This window comes from Oryctolagus cuniculus, chromosome 14 (genome assembly GCF_051225735.1).
Source record: "Oryctolagus cuniculus isolate XC-2025 breed Fujian yellow rabbit chromosome 14, ASM5122573v1, whole genome shotgun sequence".
NCBI lineage: Eukaryota > Metazoa > Chordata > Mammalia > Lagomorpha > Leporidae > Oryctolagus > Oryctolagus cuniculus.
In genome coordinates this window covers 36,081,733-36,108,840 of record NC_142880.1, presented here as the reverse complement: position 1 = coordinate 36,108,840, position 27,108 = coordinate 36,081,733, and the positions used below count along the sequence as shown (strand labels likewise).

Here is a 27,108-nt window from a genome sequence, read left to right as displayed (position 1 = left end):
ATGTGTCCACTGTAGGATGGAAAGTTCTGTAGATATCTGTTAGGTCCATTTGGTCTATAGTGTCGATTAAATCTATTGCTTCTTTGTTGGTTTTATGTCTGGTTGATCTGACCATTGCTGAAAGTGGAGTATTGAAGTCCCCCAATACTATTTTATTGGAGTCTAAGTCTTCCTTTGAGTCCTTTAACATATCTTTTAAATAGCACAGTGCCCTGTAATTAGGTGCATATACATTTGTAATAGTTACATTTTCCTGTTGAGTGATCCTTTGATCATTATATAGTGCCTCTCTTTGTCTCTCTTTACAGTTTTTGTGTTAAAGTTTATTTTGTCTGGTAAAGGTATTCGGATCTGGCTGAAAAGCCCATGAGAGTATTTCAGGCATGGAAAGCCAAGACACTCTGGCAAAAGATCTCTGCGAGTGAGATCCCAGTGGAAAGAACAGGTCTTCAAAGAAGGAGGTACCTTTCTCTGAAGGGAGGAGAGAACCTCCACTTTGACTATGACCTTGTCTAAACAAGATAAGAGTCGGAGAACTCAGAGGGCTTCCATAGCCTTGGAAACTCATGACCGGAGCATAGGGAGACTACCGATGCCATAGACAGGAGTGTCAATTGGTAAAGTCAACAACAGGAGTCACTGTGCACTTACTCCTCATGTAGGATCTCTATCCTTAATGTGCTGTGTATTGAGATTTAATGCTATAATGAGTACTCAAACAATATATTTCATTTTGTGTTTTTATGGGGGTGCAAACTGTTGAAATCTTTACCTAATGTATACTAAACTGATCCTCTGTAAAAAAAAAAAAAAGGAAAAAAAGAAATTGTCAACTCCCAACTTGACTCTCACTGGGATTAAACATGACAATAGGTCTGATCTGATTTCATCATCATTTAAAAAAAATCATCTATTATTTTTCACTTTTTGTTTTTGTGTGAGCAAACTGTTGAAATCCTTACTTAATGTTTACTAAGGTGATCTTCTGTATATTAAGATAATCGAAAATGAATCTTGATGTGAATGGAAGGGGAGGGGGAGTGGGAAAGGGGAGGGTAGTGGGTGGGAGGGACGGTATGTGGGGGAAGCCATTGTAATCCATAAATCGTACTTTGGAAATTTATATTCATTAAATAAAAGTTAAAAAAAAAGTTTATTTTGTCTGATATTAAGACAGCTACACCAGCTCGTTTTTGGTTTCTGTTGGCATGGAATACCTTTTCCATCCTTTCATTTTCAGTCTGCATGCATATTTGTTGTTAACATATGTTTCTTGTAGGCAGCAAATAGATGGATTTTGTGTTTTAATCCATAAAGCTAGTCTGTGTATTTTAAGTGGAGAGTTGAGGCCATTTACATTCAATGTAACCATTGATAAGTAATGACTTTGCCCTGCCATTTTTCCAAAGATATTTGTAATATATACTTTGAACTTCCTGTGATCTTTTACTGAGAGATTTTCTTCCTTTACATTCTTTAATATTGATGACTGTGTATTCATAAAAACTGTGAAGTCCATGGATATTGTCCAGAAAACACACACAAACACAGAGGCTGTAGAAAGATCTGGGATTCAGTTAGACACAACCAAACTGGATATTTCTGGTTTGATCCAGCCATATCCAGAAAAAGTGTTGTGGAATTCAGGTGAAACTGACCCAGAAAATCACAATCAAACTGGTTTTGGAGAAAAGTAAAATTCTTCTCCTTTGGAAATGCCTTCAATGTTATATTTCCAAACAAATATATCATGTTGCCCACTGTTATTTTAGTACTCTGCCTGGGAAACTCGAATGTGTAGGGTTTTTGTGTACAGTTCCCTCCATTGCATTCAGCAGCAAGAAAACAAAATGTTACATGCTAAAATTCATTCAAAACCATGAAGTCCATTGATAATCTCCAGAAAACAGAAACAAATACAGAGGCTGTAGCATGATCTGGAATTGAGTTAGCCACATATGAACCGGATATTTCTCGTTTGATGCAGGCATATCTGGCCAAAGTGTTGTGGAATTCGGGTGAAATGGACACAGAAAATCACAGTGAAACTGGTTTTGGAGAAAAGTAAAATTCTTCTCATCAGCAAGTGTCTTCAATGTCATGTTTACAAATATATCATGTTGGAGGAGGCAAGATGGCGGAATAGGAAGGGAGCACACTGACAGTCCGGGGAGAGATAGTTTAATAAAAGTGGAGATACTGCAGGTTCAAGGAAGAGTAGGGGAGGAAACAGCAGAAGAAACTCTTCCGGAACGCATGATTCACAGCGGACCTGCGTGGACAGCATGGGAGCCCACAGTTCGGGACACCAGCGGCAGACTCAACACACCAGCGCTGGAACGCGAGGTGAGCCGAACCTCAATAGCCCGAGACACCGGCAGGCAAGCAGAGAGAGGAGACTAGAGGGAACGACCCCGGGGGGGGGGTTCACCAGGCTAACTGGAAGAGAGAGAGAGAGAGAGAGAGAAAAAAGGTGACTGGTACGGACACGGGTTTCTCTCTCTCCACTCACCTCTCAAGGGCGAGCAAGACAGAGCAGGCGCCATCTTGGACATACGTCATAAGCAGAGTGACCTCAGGTCTGCACCGGCCCTGAGCCTAGCAGAAAAATCTGACTCTGGGCAGGGCAAATTAACAGGAGATTAGGACCTAGTAAATTTGTGGTGCTACTGAACTGAGACTGTGAAAAAAGAGACGGTGGGGGAGAGAACTCACGGAATTCACGTGAGCACTCTCCAGAGACGCTACAATTCCGTAACTTTGGCAACCCAGTGGGAGACTGAAGGAGAATTTGAGCCCACTCTGAGGGCCGAACAGATTCCCTGTTGGTCCTTGGGAAAGAGCTTCTGATCTCTGGCTCCTGTGGGTATATCATTTGCCTGCTAACTACCTCCAACTTCATTCAGCTGTGCAGAATAACTTCCCTTTTGAATCAAAAAAAAAAAAAAAAAGAAAGAGAGAGAGAGAGATTTACCACGCCTAACCTGGGAGTGTCACCTTTGGCACACCAAACAGAGCTCTCAGGCCACACCCATCTCAAGCCCTAAGGCTCCATCAAAAACAGATAGTCCACTTAATCTAGAGTCATAGTATAACAAGAGAGAGCACCACAGTGAAGAAACCAAATATCTCCAATATGCCAAATAACAAACGCAAAAAGCAAGGTAATAAAAAAAAAGGAAGTCACCATGAAGCCCTCAAATGAAAAAGACACCCCAATTCAAGATTATGAGGATGATGATATAGAAGAAATGCAAGAAGCAGATCTCAAAAAATTGATAAGAACATTAAGAAGTTCTCAAAAACAAATTCTTGAACTACAGAAATCCTTAATGGACAAGATAGAAAATCTCTCTCGCGAAAACGAAATATTAAGGAGGAATCAAAATGAAACGAAACAACTAGTACAACAGGAAACTGGGATAGTGACTGAAGTGAAGAATTCAATAGATCAAATGAAAAACACAATAGAGAGCGTTACAAACAGAATGGGTGAAGCAGAAGAGAGAATATCGGACTTAGAAGACAGAGAACAGGAAAGGATACAGTCAGACCAAAGAAAAGAAGAGGAAATTAGGAATCTAAAACATATTGTCGGGAATCTTCAGGATACTATTAAGAAACCCAACATTCGGGTTCTAGGAGTTCCTGAAGGCATGGAGAGGGAGAAAGGATTAGAAGGCCTTTTTAGTGAGATATTAGCAGAAAATTTCCCAGGTTTGGAGAAGGACAGAGAAATCCTAGTACAGGAAGCTCACAGAACCCCTAATAAACACGACCAAAAGAGATCCTCACCACGACACGTTGTAATTAAACTCTCCACAGTGAAACATAAAGAAAAGATCCTAAAATGTGCAAGAGAGAAACGTCAGATTACTCTCAGAGGATGTCCAATCAGACTCACAGCTGACTTCTCATCAGAAACTCTACAAGCTAGGAGGGAATGGCGAGATATAGCCCAGGTACTAAGAGAGAAAAACTGCCAGCCCAGAATATTATATCCTGCAAAGCTATCATTTGTGAATGAAGGTGAAATAAAGACTTTTCATAGCAAACAGAAATTGAAAGAATTTGTTGCCACTCGTCCAGCCCTGCAACAGATGCTTAAAGATGTGTTACACACAGAAACAAAGAAACACGGTCATCAATATGAAAGAAGGTAAAGGAAGGAAACCAAGGAAGGAAAGCTCACAGCGAAAGATCACAGGGAATTCAAAGCATATATTAGAACTTATCTTTGGCAAATGGCAGGGCAAAGTTACCACTTATCATTAGTCACATTGAACGTTAATGGCCTGAACTGTCCAGTTAAAAGACACCGATTGGCTGATTGGGTTAAGGAACAAAACCCATCTATTTGCTGCTTACAAGAAACTCATCTTTCCAACAAAGATCCATACAGACTGAAAGTGAAAGGCTCGAAAAAGATATACCATGCCAACAAAAATGAAAAAAGAGCGGGCGTAGCCATCTTAATTTCAGACAACATAAACTTTACCACAAAAACCGTTAAGAGAGACAAAGAGGGACACTACATAATGATTAAGGGATCAATTCAACAGGAAGATATAACAATTATCAATGTATATGCACCTAACTACAGGGCACCGGTTTATCTAAAAGATTTGTTAACAGACTTAAAGGGAGACTTAGACCCCAATCCAATAGTACTGGGGGACTTCAATACTCCACTCTCAGAAATAGACAGATCAATAGGACAGAAGATCAACAAGGATACAGTAGATTTAAACGACACTATAGCCCAAATGGATCTAACAGATATATACAGAACTTTCAATCCTACAGCTAAAGATTTTACATTCTTCTCAGCAGTACATAGAACCTTCTCTAGGATTGACCACATACTAGGCCATAAAGCAAGTCTCAGGAAATTCAAAAGAATTAGAATCATACCATGCAGCTTCTCAGACCATAAAGGAATGAAGTTGGAAATTAGCAACTCAGGAATCCCTAGAGCATATGCAAACACATGGATATTGAACAACATGCTCCTGAATGAACAATGGGTCATAGAAGAAATCAAAAGAGAAATCAAAAACTTTCTGGAAGTAAATGAGGATAACAACACAACATACCAAAACTTATGGGACGCAGCAAAAGCAGTGTTAAGAGGAAAGTTTATATCAATAGGTGCCTACATCAAGAAATTGGAAAGACACCAAATAGATGAGCTTTCAATTCACCTCAAGGATCTAGAAAACCTACAGCAATCCAGACCCAAATCTAGTAGGAGAAGAGAAATAATTAAAATCAGAGAAGAAATCAACAGGATTGAATCAAGAAAAACATTACAAAAAATCAGCCAAGCAAAGAGCTGGTTTTTTGAAAAAATAAACAAAATTGACACCCCATTGGCCCAACTAACTAAAAAAAGAAGAGAAAAGACCCAAATCAATAAAATCAGAGATGAAAAAGGAAACGTAACAACAGACACCACAGAAATAAAAAGAATCATCAGAAATTACTACAAGGACTTGTATGCCAGCAAACAGGGAAACCTATCAGAAATGGATAGATTCCTGGACACATGCAACCTGCCTAAATTGAACCAGGAAGACATAGAAAACCTAAACAGACCCATAACTGAGACAGAAATTGAAACAGTAATAAAGGACCTCCCAACAAAGAAAAGCCCAGGACCAGATGGATTCACTGCTGAATTCTACCAGACGTTTAAAGAAGAACTGACTCCAATTCTTCTCAAACTATTCAGAACAATCGAAGAAGAGGGAATCCTCCCAAATTCTTCCTATGAAGCCAGCATCACCTTAATTCCTAAGCCGGAAAAAGATGCAGCACTGAAAGAGAATTACAGACCAATATCCCTGATGAACATAGATGCAAAAATCCTCAATAAAATTCTCACCAATAGAATGCAACAACACATCAGAAAGATCATCCACCAGACCAAGTGGGATTTATCCCTGGTATGCAGGGATGGTTTAATGTGTGCAAGACAATCCATGTGATACACCACATTAACAGACTGCAGAAGAAAAACCATTTGATTATCTCAATAGATGCCGAGAAAGCATTTGATAAAATACAACACCCGTTCATGATGATAACTCTAAGCAAACTGGGTTTGGAAGGAACATTCCTCAATACAATCAAAGCAATCTATGAAAAACCCACAGCCAACATCCTATTGAATGGGGAAAAGTTGGAAGCATTTCCACTGAGATCTGGTACCAGACAGGGATGCCCACTCTCACCACTGCTATTCAATATAGTTCTGGAGGTTCTAGCCAGAGCTATTAGGCAAGAAAAAGAAATTAAAGGGATACAAATTGGGAAGGAAGAACTCAAACTATCCCTCTTTGCAGATGACATGATTCTGTATTTAGGGGACCCAAAGAACTCTACTAAGAGACTATTGGAACTCATAGAAGAGTTTGGCAAAGTAGCAGGGTATAAAATCAATGCACAAAAATCAACAGCCTTTGTATACACAGACAATGCCATGGCTGAGGAAGAACTTCTAAGATCAATCCCATTCACAATAGCTACAAAAACAATCAACTACCTTGGAATAAACTTAACCAAAGACGTTAAAGATCTCTACGATGAAAATTACAAAACCTTAAAGAAAGAAATAGAAGAGGATACCAAGAAATGGAAAAATCTTCCATGCTCATGGGTTGGAAGAATCAGTATCATCAAAATGTCCATTCTCCCAAAAGCAATTTACAGATTCAATGCAATACCAATCAAGATACCAAAGACCTTCTTCTCAGATCTGGAAAAAATGGTGCTGAAATTTATATGGAGGCACAAGAGACCTCGAATAGCTAAAGCAATCTTGTACAACAAAAACAAAGCCGGAGGCATCACAATACCAGATCTCAGGACATACTACAGGGCAGTTATAATCAAAACAGCATGGTACTGGTACAGAAACAGATGGATAGACCAATGGAACAGAATAGAAACACCAGAAATCAATCCAAACATCTACAGCCAACTTATATTTGATCAAGGATCTAAAACCAATTCCTGGAGCAAGGAAGTCTATTAAATAAATGGTGCTGGGAAAACTGGATTTCCACGTGCAGAAGCATGAAGCAAGACCCCTACCTTACGCCTTACACAAAAATCCACTCAACATGTATTAAAGACCTAAATCTATGACCTGACACCATCAAGTTACTAGAGAACATTGGAGAAACCCTTCAAGATATTGGCACAGGCAAAGAATTTTTGGAAAAGACCCGGGAGCCACAGGCAGTCAAAGCCAAAATCAACTATTGGGATTGCATCAAATTGAGAAGTTTCTGTACTACAAAAGAAACAGGAGAGTGAAGAGACAACCGACAGAATGGGAAAAAATATTTGCAAACTATGCAACAGATAAAGGGTTAATTACCAGAATCTACAAAGAGATCAAGAAACTCCACAAAAACAAAACCAACAACCCACTTAAGAGATGGGCCAAGGACCTCAATAGACATTTTTCAAAAGAGGAAATCCAAATGGCCAACAGGCACATGAAAAAATGTTCAAGGTCATTAGTAATCAGGGAAATGCAAATCAAAACCACAATGAGGTTTCACCTCACCCCGGTTAGAATGGCTCACATGCAGAAATCTACCAACAACACATGCTGGAGAGGATGTGGGGAAAAAGGGACACTAACCCACTGTTGGTGGGAATGCAAACTGGTCAAGCCACTATGGAAGTCAGTCTGGAGATTCCTCAGAAACCTGAAGATAACCCTACCGTTCGACCCAGCCATCCCACTCCTTGGAATTTACCCAAAGGAATTTAAATTGGCAAACAGAAAAGCGGTCTGCACCCTACTGTTTATTGCAGCTCAATTCACAATAGCTAAGACCTGGAACCAACCTAAATGCCCATCAATGGTAGAATGGATAAAGAAATTATGGGATATGTACTCTTTAGAATACTATACCGCAGTAAGAAACAACAAAATCCAGTCATTTGCAACAAAATGGAGGAATCTGGAACACATCATGCTGAGTGAAATAAGCCAGTCCCAAAGGGACAAATACCATATGTTCTCCCTGATCGGTGACAACTGACTGAACACCAAAAAGGAAACCTCCTGAAGTGAAACGGACACTATGAGAAACGGTGACTTGATCAGCATAGCCCTGTTAATGAACAACTTAATACATTATACCTCTTAGTAGTTTTTTTGTCTGTTCTACTTAATATGACTGGTTTAATTCTGTAATTAATACACAGTTATTCTTAAGTGTTAAAAATTAACTGAAATGGGATCCCTGTTAAACATAAGAGTGGGAATAAGAGAGGGAAGAGATGTATAATTTGGGACATGCTCAAGCTGACTTGCCCCAAATGGTAGAGTTAGAAACATACCAGGGGATTCCAATTCAATCCCATCAAGGTGGCATGTACCAATGCCATCTCACTAGTCCAAGTGATCAATTTCAGTTCACAATTGATCATAATGAAAGTTCTAAGAGTCAAAGGGAGCACATAAACAAGTCTAGTACCTGCTAACACTAACCGATGGAATAAATAAAGGGGAGAGTGATCCAACATGGGAAGTGAGATACTCAGCAGACTCATAGAATGGCAGATGTCCTAAATAGCACTCTGGCCTCAGAATCAGCCCTAAAGGCATTCGGATCTGGCTGAAAAGCCCATGAGAGTATTTCAGGCATGGAAAGCCAAGACACTCTGGCAAAGATCTCTGCGGGTGAGATCCCAGTGGAAAGAACAGGTCTTCATAGAAGGAGGTACCTTTCTCTGAAGGGAGGAGAGAACCTCCACTTTGACTATGAGCTTGTCTAAACAAGATAAGAATCGGAGAACTCAGAGGGCTTCCATAGCCTTGGAGACTACTGATGCCAAAGACAGGAGTGTCAATTGGTAAAGTCAACAACAGGAGTCACTGTGCACTTACTCCTCATGTAGGATCTCTGTCCTTAATGTGCTGTGTATTGAGATTTAATGCTATAATGAGTACTCAAACAATATATTTCACTTTGTGTTTTTATGGGGGTGCAAACTGTTGAAATCTTTACTTAATGTATACTAAACTGATCCTCTGTAAAAAAAAAAAAAAGAAAAGAAATTATCAACTCCCAACTTGACTCTCACTGGGATTAAACATGACAATAGGTCTGATCTGATTTCATCATCATTTAAAAAAAATCATCTATTTTTTTTCACTTTATGTTTCTGTGTGGGAGCAAACTGTTGAAATCCTTACTTAATGTATACTAAACTGATCTTCTGTATATTAAGATAATCGAAAATGAATCTTGATGTGAATGGAAGGGGAGAGGGAGTGGGAAAGGGGAGGGTAGTGGCTGGGAGGGACAGTATGTGGGGGAAGCCATTGTAATCCATAAATCGTACTTTGGAAATTTATATTCATTAAATAAAAGTTAAAAAAAAAGACCTAAATCTACGACCTGACACCATCAAGTTACTAGAGAACATTGGAGAAACCCTTCAAGATATTGGCACAGGCAAAGAATTTTTGGAAAAGACCCGGGAGCCACAGGCAGTCAAAGCCAAAATCAACTATTGGGATTGCATCAAATTGAGAAGTTTCTGTACTACAAAAGAAACAGGAGAGTGAAGAGACAACCGACAGAATGGGAAAAAATATTTGCAAACTATGCAACAGATAAAGGGTTAATTACCAGAATCTACAAAGAGATCAAGAAACTCCACAAAAACAAAACCAACAACCCACTTAAGAGATGGGCCAAGGACCTCAATAGACATTTTTCAAAAGAGGAAATCCAAATGGCCAACAGGCACATGAAAAAATGTTCAAGGTCATTAGTAATCAGGGAAATGCAAATCAAAACCACAATGAGGTTTCACCTCACCCCGGTTAGAATGGCTCACATACAGAAATCTACCAACAACACATGCTGGCGAGGATGTGGGGAAAAAGGGACACTAACCCACTGTTGGTGGGAATGCAAACTGGTCAAGCCACTATGGAAGTCAGTCTGGAGATTCCTCAGAAACCTGAAGATAACCCTACTGTTCGACCCAGCCATCCCACTCCTTGGAATTTACCCAAAGGAATTTAAATTGGCAAACAGAAAAGCGGTCTGCACCCTACTGTTTATTGCAGCTCAATTCACAATAGCTAAGACCTGGAACCAACCTAAATGCCCATCAATGGTAGAATGGATAAAGAAATTATGGGATATGTACTCTTTAGAATACTATACCGCAGTAAGAAACAACAAAATCCAGTCATTTGCAACAAAATGGAGGAATCTGGAACACATCATGCTGAGTGAAATAAGCCAGTCCCAAAGGGACAAATACCATATGTTCTCCCTGATCGGTGACAACTGACTGAACACCAAAAAGGAAACCTCCTGAAGTGAAATGGACACTATGGGAAATGGTGACTTGATCAGCATAGCCCTGTTAATGAACAACTTAATACATTATCCCTCTTAGTAGTTTTTTTTGTCTGTTCTACTTAATATGACTGGTTTAATTCTGTAATTAATACACAGTTATTCTTAAGTGTTGAAAATTAACTGAAATGTGATCCCTGTTAAACATAAGAGTGGGAATAAGAGAGGGAAGAGATGTATAATTTGGGACATGCTCAAGCTGACTTGCCCCAAATGGTAGAGTTAGAAACATACCAGGGGATTCCAATTCAATCCCATCAAGATGGCATGTACCAATGCCATCTCACTAGTCCAAGTGATCAATTTCAGTTCACAATTGATCATAATGAAAGTTCTAAGAGTCAAAGGGAGCACATAAACAAGTCTAGTGCCTGCTAACACTAACTGATAGAATAAATAAAGGGGAGAGTGATCCAACATGGGAAGCGAGATACTCAGCAGACTCATAGAATGGTGGATGTGCTAAATAGCACTCTGGCCTCAGAATCAGCCCTAAAGGCATTCGGATCTGGCTGAAAAGCCCATGAGAGTATTTCAGGCATGGAAAGCCAAGACACTCTGGCAAAAGATCTTTGTGAGTGAGATCCCAGTGGAAAGAACAGGTCTTCATAGAAGGAGGTACCTTTCTCTGAAGGGAGGAGAGAACCTCCACTTTGACTATGACCTTGTCTAAACAAGATGAGAGTCAGAGAACTCAGAGGGCTTCCATAGCCTTGGAAACTCATGACCGGAGCATAGGGAGACTACTGATGCCATAGACAGGAGTGTCAATTGGTAAAGTCAACAACAGGAGTCACTGTGCACTTACTCCTCATGTAGGATCTCTGTCCTTAATGTGCTGTGCATTGAGATTTAATGCTATAACGAGTACTCAAACAATATATTTCACTTTGTGTTTCTATGGGGGTGCAAACTGTTGAAATCTTTACTTAATGTATACTAAACTGATCTGTAAAAAAAAAAAAAAAGAAATTATCAATTCCCAACTTGACTCTCACTGGGATTAAACATGACAATAGGTCTGATCTGATTTCATCATCATTTAAAAAAATCATCTATTATTTTCCACTTTATGTTTCTGTGTGGGAGCAAACTGTTGAAATCCTTACTTAATGTACACTAAGCTGATCTTCTGTATATTAAGATAATTGAAAATGAATCTTGATGTTAATGGAAGGGGATAGGGAGTGGGAAAGGGGAGGGTTGTGGGTGGGAGGGACGGTATGTGGGGGAAGCCATTGTAATCCATAAGTCGTACTTTGGAAATTTATATTCATTAAATAAAAGTTAAAAAAACGCAAATATACCATGTTGCCCATGGTTACTGTAGTATTCTGTGCAGAAATATCAAATGTGTAGGGTTTTTGTATCCAGTTCCCTCCATTGCAGTCAGACGCAAGAAAACAAAAAGTTACATGCTAAAATTCCTTCCAAACTGAAAAGTCCATGGATAATTTCCAAAAAAAACACAAACACACACCGAGGCTGTAGCAAGATCGGGGATGAAGTTAGCCACAACCAAACTGGAGATTTCCAGTTTGATCCAGCCATATCCGGACAAAGTGTTGTGTAGGGTATTTGTATCCAGGTCCCTGCATGCATTCAGTAGGAAGAAAACAAAAGTTACCTGCTGAAATGCATTAAAAACCGTAAAGTCCATGGATAATGTCCAGAAAACGCAAGCAAACACAGAGGCTGTAGCAAGATCTTGGTTTTGAGTTAGCCACAACAGAACTGTATATTTCTGCTTTGATCCAGGAATATTGGAAAAAGTCTTGTGTAATTCCAGTGAAATGGACCCAGAAAATCACAGTCAAACTGCTTTTGGGGAAAAGTAAAATTCTTCTCTTTGGCAAGTGCCTTCAATGTTTTGTTTACAAATAGAAGTATCATGTTTCCCAAGCTTAGAATTCTGGCTACAAAACTCTAATGTGTATGATTTTAGTATCCGGTTACCTCCATTGCATTCAGCAGCCAAAAAACAAAATGTTACATGCTAAAATTCATTCAAACTGTGAAGTCCATGGATAATGTCCAGAAAATACAAAGAAACACAGAGTCTGTAGCAAGATCTTGGATTGAGTTAGCCAGAACTGAACCGGATATTTCTGGTTTGATCCAGGCATATCCAGACAAAGTGTTGTGGAATTCAGGTGAAACTGACCCAGAAATTCACAGGCAAACCTGTTTTGGAGAAAAATAAAATACTTCTGATTGGCAAGTGTCTTTAATTTCATGTACACAAACATAAATATTATGTTTCCTGTGGTTACTGTAGCATTCTGCCTAGAAATCTCAAATATGTAGGGTTTTTGTATCCAGTTCCCTTCATTGCAATCAGCAGCAAGAAAACAAAATGTTACATGCTATAATTCATTCCAAACTGTGAAGTCCATGGATAATGTCCAGAAAACACTAACAAACACAGACGCTGTAGAAAAATCTGGGACTGAGTTAGCCAGAACCAAACTGGATATTTCTGGTTTGATCCAGGCACATCCAAAGTGTTGTTGAATTCGGGTGACACTGTTGCAGAAAATTACAGGCAAACTAGTTTTCGAGAAAAGTAATATACTTCACTTTGGGAAAAGCCTTCAATGTTATGTTTACAAACACAAATATCATGTTGCCCAAGGTTACTGTAGCATTCTGCCTAGAAACCTAAAATGGGTAGGGTTTTTGTATCCAGTTCCTACCATTGCAGGCAGCAGTAAGAAAACAATATGTTACATACTAAAATTCATTGCAAAACGTGAAGTCCAAGGATAATGTCCAGAAAAACAAAGAAACACAGAGGCTGTAGCAAGATCTCACATTGAGATAGGCAAAACCGAACGGGATATTTCCTGTTTGATCCAGCCATATTCAGACAAAGTGTTGTGGAATTCAGGAGAAATGGACCCAGAAAATCAGTCAAACTGGTTTTGGAGAAAAGTAAAATTTTCTCTTTCGGAAGTGTCTTCAATGTCATGATTACAAACAAATAATTCATGTTGCCCATGGGTATTGTAGCATTCTGCCTAGAAAACTCGAATGTGTATTGTTTTTGTATCCAGTTCCTTCCATTGCATTCAGCAGTGAGAAAACAAAATGTTACATGCTAAAATTCATTCCAAACTGTGAAGTCCATGGATAATGTCAAGAACACACAAAGAAACACAGAGGCTGTAGCAAGATCTGCGATTGAGTTAGCCAGAACAGAAATGCATATTTATTGTTTGATTTAGCCATACTGGAAAAGTGTTGTGGAATTGCTGAAATGGATCCAGAAAATCACAGTCAAACTGGTTTTGGAAAAAAGTATAATTCTTTTCTTTCGCAAGTGTCTTCAATGTCTTGTTACAAACAAATAATTCATGTTACCCATGGTTACTGTAACATCTTCTCATCAACAAGTGTCATCAATGTCATGTTTACAAACAAATATATCATGTTGCCCATGGTTACGTCCGTAATTTTCTCCTTAGAAAATGAATGTGTATTGTTTTTGTATCCAGTTCCCTCCGTTGCATTCAGCAGCAAGAAAACAAAATGTTACATGCTAAAATTCATTCCAAACCGTGAAGGCCATGGATAATGTCCAGAAAACACAAACACAGAGGCTGTAGCAAGATATCGGATTGATTTAGCAACAACCGTATGGGATATTTCCTGTTTGATCCAGCTATATCCGGAGAACGTGCTGTGGAATTCGAGTGAAATGGACCCAGAAAATCATAGTCAAACTGGTTTTGGAGAAAAGTAAAATTCTTCTCTTTTGGAAGTGCCTTCAATGTTATGTTTCCAAACAAATATATGATGTTGCCCATGGTTACTATAGCATTCTGCCTAGATAACTCGACTGTGTAGGGCTTTTGTATCGATTTCCCTCCATTGCAGTCAGCAGTAAGAAAACAAAATGTTACATGCTAAAATTAATCCCAAACCGTGAAGTCCATGTATAACGTCCAGAAAACACAAACACACACAGAAGCTGTAGCAAGATCTTGGATCGAGTTAGCAACAACGGAATGGGATATTTCAGGGTGGATCCAGCCATATCTGGAAAAAGTGTTGTGGAATTCGGGTGAAATGGATCCAGAAAATCAGAGTCAAACTGGTTTGGAGAAAATTAAAATTCTTCTCATCAGCAAGTGTCGTCAATGTCATGTTTACAAACAAATACATCATGTTGCCCACAGTTACTGTAGTATTCTGCCTACAAAATTCGAATGTGTAGGGTTTTTGTACCCAGTTTCCTCCATTGGAGTCAGCAGCAAGAAAACAAAATGTTACATGCTAAAATTCATTGCAAACCATGAATTCCAAGGATAACCTCTAGAAAACACAAGCAAACACAGAGGCTGTAGCAAGATCTGGGATTGAGTTACCCAGAACCGAACTGGATATTTCCGGTTTGATCCAGCCATATCCGGACAAAATTTTGTGGAATTTGGGTGAAATAGACCCCGAAAATCACAGTCCAACTGGTTTTGGAGAAAAGTAAAATTCTTCTCATCAGCAAGTGTCGTCAATGTCATGTATACAAACAAATAATTCATGTTGCCCACGGTTATTGTAGCATTCTGCCTAGAAAACTCAAATGTGTAAGGTTTTATACCTAATTCCCTCCATTGCAGTCAGCAGCAAGAAAACAAAATATTACATGATAATATTCATTGCAATCCATGACGTCCATGGATAATGTCCAGAAAACAAAGAATCACTGAGGCTGTAGCAAGATCTGGGATTGAGTTAGCTAGAACTGAACCGGATATTTCCGGTGTGATCCAGCCATATCCAGACAAAGTGTTGTGGAATTCGGGTGAAATGAACCCATAAAATCACAGTCAAACTGGTTTTGGAGAAAAGTAAAATTCTTCTCTTTCGGAAGTGCCTTCAATGTCATGTTTACAAACAAATATATCAAGTTGCCCAAAGTTATTGTAGTATTATGCCTAGAAAACTCGAATGTGTAGGATTTTTTATCCAGTGCCCTCCATTGCAGTCAGCAACAAGAAAACCAAATGTTACATGCTAATATTCATTGCAAACCATGAAGTTCTTGGATAACTTCCAGAAAACCCAAACAAACACTGAGGCTGTAGAAAGATCTGGATTTGAGTTAGCCACAATGAACCAGATATTTCCGGTGTGATCCAGCCATATCTGGACAAAGCGCTGTGGAATTTGTGTGAAATGAACCCAGAAAGTCACAGTCAAACTGGTTTTGGAGAAAAGTAAAATTCTTCTCATTCGGAAGTGCCTTCAATGGTATGTTTCCAAACAAATATATTGTTGCCCATGGTTACTATAGCATTCTGCCTAGATAACTCAACTGTGTAGGGTTTTTGTATCCAGTTCCCTCTGTTGCAGTCAGCAGCAAGAAAACAAAATGTTACATGCTAACATTCATCCCAAACCGTGAAGTCCATGGATAACGTCCGGCAAACACAAACAAACAAACACAGAAGCTGTAGCAAGATGTGGGATTGAGTTAGCCACAAATGAACCGGACATTTTCTGTTTGATCCTGCCATATCCGGACAAAGTGTTGTGGAAATTGTGTGAAATGGACCCAGAAAATCATAGTCAAACTGGATTTGAAGAAAAGTAAAATTCTTCTCTTTCGGAAGTGCCTTCAATGTCATGTTTACAAACAAATAAATCATGTTGCCCACGGTTATTGTAGCATTCTGCCTAGAACTCGAATGTGTATTGTTTTTGTATGCAGTTCAATCCATTGCATTCAGCAGCAAGAAAACAAAATGTTACATCCTAAAATTCATTCCAAATCATGAAGTCCATGGATAACATCCAGAAAGAGAAAGAAACTCTGGGGCTCTAGTAAGATCTGGGATTCAGTTAGCCACTACTGAACTGGATATTTGCAGTTTGATCCAGCCATATCTGGCAAACTCTTGTGGAATTCGGGTGAAATGGACCCAGAAAATGACAGTCAAACTGGTTTTGGAGAAAAGTAAAATTTCCCTCATTGGGATTTGCCTTCAATGTCATGGTCACAAACAAATAATTCATGTTGCCCATGGTTACTGAAGCATTCTGCCTAGAAAACTTGAATGTATAGAGTATTTGTATCCAGTTCACTCCATTGGAGTCAGCAGCAAGAAAACAAAATGTTACATGTTAATATTCAATGCAAACCGTGAAGTCCATGGATAACATCCAGAAAACACAAACAACACAGAGGCTCTAGCAAGATCTGGGATTGAGTTAGCCAGAACCGAACCGGATATTTCCTTTTTGATCCAGCCATATCCGGACAAATTGTTGTTGAATTTGGGTGAAATGGACCAGAAAATCACAATTCAAACAGGTTTTGGAGAAATGTAAAATTCTTCTCTTTCGGAAGTGCCTTCAGTGTTATGTTTAGAAACAAATATACCATGTTAACCACTGTTATTTTAGTATTCTGCCTAGAAAAATTGATTGTGTAGGGTTTTTGTATCCAGTTCCCTCCATTGCAGTCAGCAGCAAGAAACAAAATGTTACATGATAAATTTCATTCCAAACTGTGAAGTCCATGGATAACGTCCAGAAAACATATACAAACACAGAGGCTATAGCAAGATCAGGGATTGAGTTAGCCACCACTAAACCGGATATTTGCTGTTTGATCCAGCTATATCCAGAGAAAGTGTTTTGGAATTCAGGTGAAATGACCTAGAAAATCACAGTCAAACTGTTTTTGGAAAAAAGTAAAATTCTTCTCTTTCAAAAGTGCCTTCAATGTTATGTTTACAAGCAAATATATCATGTTACCCACTATTATTTTAGTATTCTGCCTAGAAACTCAAATGTGTAGGGTTTTTGTATGCAGTTCCCTCCATTGCATTCAGCAGCAAGAACACAAGTTAAATGCTGAAATTCATTGCAAATCATGAAGTCCATGGATAATGTCCAGAAAACACAAACACAGAAGCTGTAGGGAGATGTGGGATTGAGTTAGCAACAACTGAATGGGATATTTCCTGTTTGATCCAGCCATATCAGGAGAAAGCGCTGTGGAAATGTGTGAAATGTACCCTGAAAATCACAGAAAAACTAGTTTTGGGAAAAGTAAAATTCTTCCCTTTCAGAAATGCCTTCAATGTTATGTTTAGAAACAAATATATCAATTTATCCACTGTTATGTTAGTATTCTGCCTAGAAAACTCGAATGTGTCGGGTGTTTGTATCCAGTTCCCGCCATTGCAGTCAGAAGTAAGAAAACGATATATTACATGCTCAAATACATTCAAAACCATGAAGTCCACGGATAATGTCTAATAAACACAAAGAAACACAGAGACTGTAGCAAGATCTGGGATTGAGTTAGCCATAATTGAACCGGGTGTTTCCTATTTGATCCAGCCATATCCGGACAAAGTGTTGTGGAATTCGGGTGAAATAGACTCAGAAAATCACCATCAAACTGGTTTTGGAGAAAAGTAAAATTCTTGTCTTTGGGAAGTGCCTTCAATGTCATGTTTACAAACAAATAATTCATGTTGCCCATGGTTACTGTAGCATTCTGCCTAGAAAACTCGAATGTGTATTGTTTTTGTATCTAGTTCCCTCCATTGTAGTCAGCAACAAAAAAACCAATTGTTACATGCTAATATTCATTGCAAACCATGAAGTTCATGGATAATGTCCAGAACACACAAACACACACAGAGGCTGTAGCAAGATCTGGGATTGAGTGAGCCACAAATGAACTGGATATTTCCAGTTTGATCCAGCCATATCTGGACAAAGTGCTGTGGAATTTGGGCGAAATGGACCCAGAAAATCAGGTCAAACTGGTTTTGGAGAAAAGTAAAATTCTTCTCATCAGCAAGTGTCTTCAATGTCATGTTTACATCAAATAATTCATGTTGCCCATGGTTACTGAAGCATTCTGCCTAGACATCTTGTATGCGTATTGTTTTTGTATCCAGTTCCCTCCATCGCAATCAGCAGCAAGAAAACAAGTTAAATGCTGAGATTCATTGCCAACCGTGAAGTCCATGGATAGCGTCCAGAACACAGAAACAAACATAGAAGCTGTAGCAAGATCTTGGATTGAGTTAGCAACAACTGAACGGGATATTTCCTGTTTGATCCAGCAATATTCGGACAAACTGTTGTGGAATTCGGGTGAAATGGACCCAAAAATCACAGTCAAACTGGTTTTGGAGAAAAGTAAAATTTTCTCTTTCGGAAGTGTCTTCAATGTCATGATTACAAACAAATAATTCATGTTGCCCATGGGTATTGTAGCATTCTGCCTAGAAAACTCGAATGTGTATCCAGTTCCCTCCATTCAGTCAGCATTAAGAAAACAAAATGTTACATGCTACCATTCATTGCAAACCATGAAGTCCATGGATAATGTCCAGAAAACACAAGCAAACACAGAGGCTGTAGCATGAAATGGGATTGAGTCAGCCAGAAACGAATCGGATATTTCCAGTTTGATCCAGCCATATCCGGACAAAGTGTTGTTGAATTCAGGTGAAATGGACCCTGAACATCACAGTCAAACTGGCTTTGGAGAAAAGTAAAATTCTTCTCATCAGCAAGTGTCGTCAATGTCATGTATACAAACAAATAATTCATGTTGCCCATGGTTACTGTTGCATTCTGCCTAGAAAATAGGTATGCGTAGGGTTTCTGTACCTAGTTCCCTCCATTGCAGTCAGCAGCAAGAAAACAAAGTGTTACAGGCTAACCTTCTTTGCAAACCATGAAGTCCATGGATATCGTCCAGAAAACACAAGCAAACAAAGAGGCTGTAGCAAGAAATGGGATTGAGTCAGCCAACCGAACCGGATATTTCTGGTTTGATCCAGCCATATCCAGACAAAGTGTTGTGGAATTTGGGTGAAATCGACCCTGAACATCACAGTCAAACTGGTTTTGGAGAAAAGTAAAATTCTTCTCATCTGCAAGTGTCTTCCATGTCATCTTTACAAACAAATAATTTATGTTGCCCACGGTTACTGTAGCATTCTGCCTAGAAAACTGGAATGTGTAGGGTTTTTGTATCCAGTTCCCTCCATTGCAGTCATCAGCAAGAAAATAAAATATGGCATGTGAAAATTCATTACAAACCATGAAGTCCATGGATATCGTCCAGAAAACACAAACAAACACCGAGGCTGTAGCAAGATCTGGGATTGAGTTAGCCACAACCAAACTGGATATTTCTGGTTTGATCCAGCCATATCCGGATAAAGTGTTGTGGAATTTGGGTGAAATGGACCCAAAAATCACACTCAAACTGGCTTTGGAGAAAAGTAAAATTCTTCTCATCAGCAAGTGTCTTCAATGTCATGTATACAAACAAATAATTCATGTTGCCCATGGTTACTGTAGCATTCTACCTAGAAAACTCCAGTGTGTAGGCTTTTTATATCCAGTTCCTCCATTGCAGTCAGCAGCAAGAAAATAAAATATTCCATACTAATATTCTATGCAAACCTTGAAGTCCATGGGTAACATAAGAAAACAAAAAGAAACCCCGACTGTAGTAAGATCTGGGATTGAGTTAGCCACAACCCAACCAGATATTTCCGGTTTGATCCAGCCATATCCAGACAAAGTGTTGTGGAATTTGGGTGAAATGGACCCCGAAAATCACAGTCAATCTGGTTTTGGAGAAAAGTAAAATTCTTCTCATCGGCAAGTGTCTTCAATGTCATGTATACAAACAAATAATTCATGTTGCCCATGGTTACTGTTGCATTCTGCCTAGAAAATAGGTATGCGTAGGGTTTTTGTACCTAGTTCCCTCCATTGCAGTCAGCAGCAAGAAAACAAAATGTTAAATGCTGAAATTCATTGCAAAACGTGTAGTCCATGGATAATGTCTAGAAAACACAAACAAACACAGAGGCTGCAGCAATATCTGGGATTGAGTGAGACAGAACTAAACTGGATATTTCTGGTTTGATCCAGCCATATCCGGACAAAGTGTTGTGGAATTCGGGTGAAATGGACTCTGATCATCACAGTCAAACTGGTTTTGGAGAAAAGTAAAATTCTTCTCATCAGCAAGTGTCTTCAATGTCATGTTTACATCAAATAATTCATGTTGCCCATGGTTACTGAAGCATTCTGCCTAGACATCTTGTATGCGTATTGTTTTTGTATCCAGTTCCCTCCATCGCAATCAGCAGCAAGAAAACAAGTTAAATGCAGAAATTCATTGCAAACCGTGAAGTCCATGGATAACGTCCAGAACACACAAACAAACACCGAGGCTGTAGCATGATCTTGGATTGTGTTAGCAGTAACTGATCGGAATATATCCTGATTGATTCAGGCATATCTGGACAAAGTGTTGTGGAATTTGGGTGAAATGGACCCAGAAAATCACAGTCAAACTGGTTTTGGAGAAAAATAAAATTCTTCTCTTTCGGAAGTGCCTTAAATGTTATGTTTACAAGCAAATAATTCATGTTTCCCATGGTTACTGTAGCATTTTGCCTAGAAAACTCGAATGTGGATTGTTTTTGTATCCAGTTCCCTCCATTGCAATCAGAAGCAAGAAAACAAGTTACATACTGAAATTCATTGCAAACCATGAAGTCCATGGATAAAGTCCAGAAAACACAAACAAACACAGAAGCTGTAGGTAGATGTGGGATTGAGTTAGCCACCACCGAACGGGATATTTCCTGTTTGATCCAGCCATATCAGGAGAAAGTGCTGTGGAATTTGTGTGAAATGTACCCTGAAAATCACAGACAAACTGGTTTTGGAGAAAAGTTAAATTCTTCCCTTTCAGAAATGCCTTCAATGTTATGTTTACAAACAAATATACCAATTTACCCAATGTTATTTTAGTATTCTGACTAGAAAACTCGAATGTGTTGGGTGTTTGTATCCAGTTCCCGCCATTGCAGTCAGAAGTAAGAAAACAATATATTACATGCTCAAATACATTCAAAACCATGAAGTCCATGGATAACGTCCAATAAACACAAACACACACCAAGGCTGTAGCAAGATCTGGGATTGAGTTAGTCATAACTGAACCGGGTGTTTCCTATTTGATCCAGCCATATCCAGACAAAGTGTTGTGGAATTCGGGTGAAATGGACCCCGAAAATCACCATCAAACTGGTTTTAGAGAAAAGTAAAATTCTTGTCTTTGGGAAGTGCCTTCAATGTCATGTTTACAAACAAATAATTCATGTTGCCCATGGTTACTGTAGCATTCTGCCTAGAAAACTCGAATGTGTATTGTTTTTGTATCTAGTTCCCTCCATTGTAGTCAGCAACAAGAAAACCAAATGTTACATGCTAATATTCATTGCAAACCATGAAGTTCATGGATAATGTCCAGAACACACAAACACACACAGAGGCTGTAGCAAGATCTGGGATTGAGTGAGCCACAAATGAACTGGATATTTCCAGTTTGATCCAGCCATATCTGGACAAAGTGTTGTGGAATTTGGGTGAAATGGACCCAGAAAATCAGGTCAAACTGGTTTGTAAAATTCTTCTCATTAGCCCGTGCCTTCAATGTCATGTTCACAAATATATCATGTTGCCCACTGTTATTTTAGTATTCTGCCTAGAAAAATCAAATGTGTAGGTTTTTTGTATCCAGTTCCCTCCATTCAGTCAGCAGCAAGAAACAAAATGTTACATGCTAAAATCATTCCAAACCATGAAGTCCATGGATAATGTCCAGAAAACACAAAAAAACACAGAACCTGTAGCGAGATTGAGACTGAGTTAGAACCTAACCAGATATTTCCTGTTTGATCCAGCCATATCAGGACAAAGTGCTGTGGAATTCGGGTGAAATGGATCTAGAAAATCAGTCAAACTGGTTTTGGAGAAAAGTAAAATTCTTCTCATCAGCAAGTGTCTTCAATGTCATGTATACAAACAAATAATTCATTTTGCTCATCGTTACTGTAGTATTCTGTGTATAAAACTCGAATGTGTATTGTTTTTGTATGCAGTTCAATCCCTTGCATTCAGCATCAAGAAAACAAGTTAAATGCAGAAATTCATTGCCAACTGTGAAGTCCATGGATAGCGTCCAGAACACAGAAACAAACACAGAAGCTGTAGCAAGATCTTGGATTGAGTTAGCAACAACTGAACGGGATATTCCCTGTTTGATCCCGCCATATTTGGATAAAGTGTTGTGGAATTCAGGTGAAATGGACCCAGAAAATCACAGTCAAACTGGTTTTGGAGAAAAGTAAAATTCTTCTCTTTCCGAAATGCTTTCAATGTATGTTTACAAACAAATATATCCTGTTGCCCACTGTTATTTTAGTACTCGGCCTAGAAAAATTGATTGTGTAGGGTTTTTGTATCCAGTTCCCTCCATTGCAGTCAGCAGCAAGAAAACAAAATGTTACATGCTCATATTTATTGCAAACCGTGGAGTCCATGGATATCGTCCAGAAAACACAAACAAACAATGAGGCTGTAGCAAGATCTGGGATTGAGTCAACCAGTACTGAACCGGATATTTCTGGTTTGATCCAGCCATATCCGGATAAAGTGTTGTGGAATTCAGGTGAAATGGATCCAGAAAATCACAGTCCAACTGGTTTTGGAGAAAAGTAAAATTCTTCTCATCAGCAAGTGTCTTCAATGTCATGTATACAAACAAATAATTCATGTTGCCCACTGTTACTCTAGCATTCTTCCTAGAAAATTCCAATGTGTAATTCCAATAGGCAGTTCCTCCATTGCAGTCAGCGGCAAGAAAATAAAATATTATATGCTAATATTCATTGCAAACCATGAAGTCCATGAATAACATCCAGAAAACAAAAAGAAACACCGACTGTAGCAAGATCTGGGATTGACTTAGCCAAATCTGAACCGGATATTTCCAGTTTGCTCCAGCCATATCCGACAAAGTGTTGTGGAATTCGGGTGAAATGGACCCAGAAAATCAGAGTCATACTGATTTTGGAGAAAAGTAAAATTCTTCTCATCAATAAGTGTCTTCAATGTCATGTTAACAACCAAAGAATTCATGTTGCCCATTGTTTCTGTAGCATTCTGCCTAGAAAACTGGAATGTGTAGGGTTTTTGTACCCAGTTCCTTCCATTGCAGTCAGCAGTAAGAAAAGAAAATGTTATATGCTGAAATTCTTTGCAAACGGTGAAGTCCATGGATAATGTCCAGAAAACACAAAGAAACACCTAGGCTGTAGCAAGATCTGGGATTGAGATAGCAACAACCGAACCAGATATTTCGGTTTGATCCAGCCATATCTGGACATGTGTTGTGGAATTCAGTTGAAAGGGACCCAGAAAATCACAGCCTAACTGGATTTTGAGAAAAGTAAAATTCTTCTTATTGGCAAGTGTCTTCAATGTCATGTTAACAAACAAAGAATTCATGTTGTACACGGTTACTGTAGCATTCTGCCTAGAAAACTGGAATGTGTAGGGTTTTTGTATCCAGTTCTCTCCTTTGCAGTCAGCAGCAAGAAAACAAGTTAAATGCTGAAATTCATTGCAAATGGTGAAGTTCATGGATAATGTCCAGAAAACACAAAGAAACACCTAGGCTGTAGCAAGATCTTGGATTGAGTTAGCAACAATTGAAAGGCATATTTACTATTTTATCCAGCCATATTCTGGCAAAGTGTTGTGGAATTCGGGTGAAATGGATCCAGAAAATCACAGCCTAACTGGATTTTGAGAAAAGTAAAATTCTTCTCTTTCGGAAGTACCTTCAATGTCATGTTTACAAACAAATAATTCATGTTGCCCACTGTTATTTTAGTATTCTGCTTAGAAAAATTGAATGTCTAGGGTTTTTTTTCCAAGTTCCCTCCACTGCAGTCAGCAGCAAGAAAACAAAATGTTACATGCTAAAATTTATTCCAAACATGAAGTCCACGGATAATGCCCAGAAAACACAAACAAACACAGAGGCTGTAGCAAGATCTGGGATTGAGTTAGCCAGAACCAAAGCAGATAGTTCCAGTTTGATCCAGCCATATCCGGACAAAGTGTTGTCGTTTTCAGGTGAAATGGACCCAGAAAATCACAGTCAAAATCAAACTGGATTTTGAGAAAAGTAAAATTCTTCTCTTTTGGAAGTGCCTTCAATGTCATGTTTACAAAAAATATATCATGTTGCCCATGATTACTGTTGTATTCTGCCTAGAAAACTCGAATGTGTATTGTTTTTGTATGCAGTTCCTTCCATTGCAGTCAGCAGCAAGAACACAAGTTAAATGGTGAATTTCATTGCAAACTGTGAAGTCCATGGATAATGTCCAGAAAACAGAAAGAAACATACAAGCAGTAGCAAGATCTTGGATTGAGTTAGCAACAATGGAAAGGGATATTTCCTATTTGATCCAGCCATATCCAGACAAAGTATTGTGGAATTCTGGTGAAATGGACCCAGAAAATCACAGTCAAACTGGTTTTGGAAAAAGTAAAATTCTTCTCTTTGGGAAGTGCCTTCAATGTCATGTTAACAACCAAAGAATTCATGTTGCCCACGGTTATTGTAGTATTCTGCCTAGAAAACTCAAATGTGTAGGGTTTTTGTATTCCCGTTCTCTCCATTGCAGTCAGCAGCAAGAAAACAAGTTAAATGCTAAATTTCATTGCCAACCATGAAGTCCATGGATAATGTCCAGAAAACAGAAAGAAACATACAAGCTGTATCAAGATCTTGGATTGAATTAGCAACAGTGGAACGGGATATTTCCTATTTGAAACAGCCATATCCGGACAAAGTATTGTGGAATTCTGGTGAAATGGACCCAGAAAATCACAGTCAAACTGGTTTTGGAGAAAGGTAAAATTCTTCTCATCGGCAAGTGTCTTCAATGTCATGCTAACAACCAAAGAATTCATGTTTCCCATGGTCACTGTAGCATTCTGCCTAGAAAACTGGAATGAGTAGGGTTTTTGTATTCCCGTTCTCTCCATTGCAGTCAGCAGCAAGAAAAGAAAATGTTATATGCTGAAATTCATTGCAAATGGTGAAGTCCATGGATAATGTCCAGAAAACACAAAGAAACACCTAGGCTGTAGCAAGATCTGGGATTGATATAGCAACAACCGAACCGGATATTTCCGGTTTGATCCAGCCATATCCGGACAAAGTGTTGTGGAATTCGGGTGAAATGGACCCAGAAATTCAGAGTCATACTGATTTTGGAGAAAAGTAAAATTCTTCTCTTTGGGATGTGCCTTCAATGTCATGTTAACAACCAAAGAATTCATGTTGCCCATTGTTACTGTAGCATTCTGCCTAGAAAACTGGAATGTGTATTGTTTTTGTATGCAGTTCCCTACATTGAAGTCAGCAGCCAAGAAAACAAGTTAAATGCTGAAATTCATTGCAAATGGTGAAGTTCATGGATAATGTCCAGAGAACACAAGCAAACACAGAAGCTGTAGCAAGATCTTGGATTGAGTTAGCAAAAACCGAATGGGATATTTCTGTTTGGATCCAGCCATATCCGGACAAAGTGTTGTGGAATTTGGGTGAAATGGACCCAGAAAATCACAGTCAATCTGGTTTTGGAGAAAAGTAAAATTCTTCTCTTTGGGATGTGCCTTCAATGTCATGTTAACAACCAAAGAATTCATGTTGCCCATTGTTACTGTAGCATTCTGCCTAGAAAACTGGAATGTGTAGGGTTTTTGTATGCAGTTCCCTCCATTGCAGTCATCAGCAAGAAAAGAAAATGTTATATGCTGAAATTCATTGCAAACAGTGAAGTCCATGGATAATGTCCAGAAAACACAAAGAAACACCTAGGCTGTAGCAATTCTGGGATTGAGTTAGCCAGAACTGAACTGGATATTTCTGTTTGGATCCAGCCTTGTCCATACAAAGTGTTGTGGAATTTGGGTGAAATAGACCCAGAAAATCACAAACTGGTTTTGGAGAATAGTAGTATTCTTCTCTTTTGGAAGTGCCTTCAATATCATGTTTACAAACAAATAATTCATGTTGCCCACTGTTATTTTAGTATTCTGCCTAGAAAATTCGAATGTGAATGGTTTTTGTCCCTAGTTCCCTCCATTGGAGTCAGCACTGAGAAAACAAAGTGTTACATGCTAAAATTAATTCTAAACCATGAAGTCCATGGATAATGTCCAGAAAACACAAACAAACACAGAGGCTGTAGCAAGATCTGGGATTGAGTTAGCAACAATGGAACGGGATATTTCCGGTTTGAACCAGCTATATCCGGACAAAGTGTTGTGGAATTCCAGTGAAATGCACCCAGAAAATCACAGTCAAACTGGTTTTGGAGAAAAGAAAATTCTTCTCTGTGGGAAGTGCCTTCAATGTCATGTTTACAAAGAAAAATTCATGTTGCCCATGGTTACTGTAGTAGTCTGCCTAGAAAATTTGAATGTGTGTTATTTTTGTATGCAGTTCCCTCCATTGCAGTCAGCAGCAAGAAAACAAAATGTTACATCCTGAAATTCATTCAAAACCCTGAATCCTTGGATAATGTCCAGAAAACACAAACAAACACAGAGGCTGCATAAAGATTTGATTGAGTCAGCCACAACTGAACTGGATATTTGTGGTTTGATCCAGCCATATCGGGACAACGTGTTGTGAAATTCAAGTGAAACTGAGCCAGAAAATCACAGTCAAACTGGTTTTGGAGAAAATTAAAATCCTTCTCCTCAGCAAGTGTCTGTAATTTCATTTTTACAAACAAATAATTCATGTTGCATTTGGTTGCTGTATTAT

The 27,108-nt window shown here is 38.8% G+C and overlaps 1 pseudogene; it reads left to right on the top strand.

Moving 5' to 3' along the window:
* The window catches only part of LOC138845149 (SMAD family member 5-like), a 91,026-nt pseudogene extending 64,129 nt beyond the window's left edge, over positions 1 to 26,897 (top strand).
* The last annotated feature ends 211 nt before the right edge of the window (positions 26,898 to 27,108 follow it).